The sequence below is a fragment of the Geospiza fortis genome, unplaced genomic scaffold (assembly GCF_000277835.1).
Source record: "Geospiza fortis unplaced genomic scaffold, GeoFor_1.0 scaffold112, whole genome shotgun sequence".
Classification (NCBI taxonomy): domain Eukaryota; kingdom Metazoa; phylum Chordata; class Aves; order Passeriformes; family Thraupidae; genus Geospiza; species Geospiza fortis.
Window position 1 is genome coordinate 159,088 of NW_005054298.1, and position 1,908 is coordinate 160,995.

Consider the following 1,908-nt stretch of genomic DNA (forward strand, 5'->3'; position numbering starts at 1 on the left):
TCCCCCCTTTTCCCATATTTTCCTGGTTTTTCCCCAATCTATTTTGTTTTCTCACCATGACTACAGCTCCAAGCCATCACTTTTTGAAACCCTCACTGGAGGTTTGAGCGTGAGATTTCTGTGCTCCGGGACTGGATCCTTTCCAGCCTTTCCAAAGCATTTCCAACATGTTCACATTTCCAGCACTCAGGGATATTAAAAGTAATTCCTTTTTTTTTTTTTAATTTAATGGCAGAAATGGAAGAGGAAAATAACTTTGCAGGGATCATTTGTGCTGTTTATACCTGCAGCAGATTAACCATAACTCTGGTTTTATCTCTCACAGCATGAGTTCAGTGGGATCCACCCTGCAGGAGAATTCCCAGCTGGTTTGGGTGCTGGAGCTTGTCCAGAGGACAACAGACATTGGGAAAGGTCTGGAGCAAAGGAAAGCCTGAGGAAATAATTTATGTATTTGTTTTCAAAAGGGATGTTCTATCTATGTGTGATATGTGTGTGTATTTACATTCCATAATCAATATATCCATCCTAGGAAGGTGCTGCAGCATCCCAAAAAAGTGACAATCCTGGGATTTACACCCCGATGACAGCAAGTACAATTCTCCCTACTCTGGTGCACCACCAAAGGAGCAGGACAGAAATCCCAGCAATTCCCAGTTTCCCACCTTATTTCCCTGCTGAGCTCTCACAGGATTTCACTGGAATAGAGCTCAACTCTGTCCAAGTGTTTCCCTGATTTTTTTCCAGCTCCTGGGATGGGAAATCCGTGGAATGCTGGGACCACCCCGGAGCAGGGAGCACTGCCCATCCCTCTCCTCACCCCAGCAGCTCCAGAGCACTTGAGAAGGGGTTTCCAAAGGCAGGGAATTGGTTCATTCTCCTGAAATTTCAGGAGAGGGGACATGAAAGGCCATCCCTGGCTGCTGGGGCACTGATGGGAAGAGCTGCAGGATGCTTGGGAAGCTTTTCATGGATTTAAATCCTCTCCAACTCATTGTGCTCCCCCAGGCTGGAGTGGAGAGTGGTCAAGGAGCCTCCAGCAGAATTCCTGAGGGGAAGGGGCAGGAACTGACACTGGACACAAAGTTCTGGAAGGAATTAGGCCACAGAAATTCCTGGTTTTCTACTGAGACAGAAAAAAAGAAAGAAAAAAAAAACAAAAAGAAGGAATGAAGCCTTCCAAAAGATCAGCATTAGAAACTTAAACGTGATTTTTGTTTTCTAGACCTTTTCTCCTCTAAGCAGAGGCTCTGAATTTCCAGCAGCAGCTTGCAGAGGGAATTTTTGCCTTGCCCAGGAGAACTGCTGCCTCCCACCTTTCCAGAGGCATCTCCTGCCAGTCCTGTCCCAGGCCTTGGAGCAACCTGGCCTGTGGGAGGTGTCCCTGCCCCGGGCAGGGGCTGGAATTCCATTTAAGATCCCTCCCAACCCAAGCAGTCTGTGATCCTGAAGGGATTTTGGTGCCATTGGCTGGAAAACACCTTTTCCAGTTTCATTTTTTCACTGGAGCACTGAGGAATCCCAGCCTGGGTGGATCTGAGGGCTGCAATTCCAGGCCTGGAATCCAGGCTCAGGGATGAAAAGGGAAGCAGGCCTGTCTGAAATGGCATCCCTGAGGAAAAACAGATGAAAATATTTGCCTTTATCCCAAATTCTCTGGCTGTTGTTACCTTGGGAGCATCTCCAGAGCCAGCTCTAAATGGATATAAGGAATGAGGGAACCTTTGGAATAAATTCAGCCCTTCAGTGTACCCTGCACGTGTGCTGGGAATTCTAACAGCCCCTGCAAAGCAGCTCCTTCCCCTCTCCCAAGCTCCTTGTGGCACCTTGGCAGCACCAGGAAAAGCAAGGATTTCTTTTTCCCAGCATTTTGCAGAGGTCCTTCTGAGTTCTCCAGGATTTATTGAC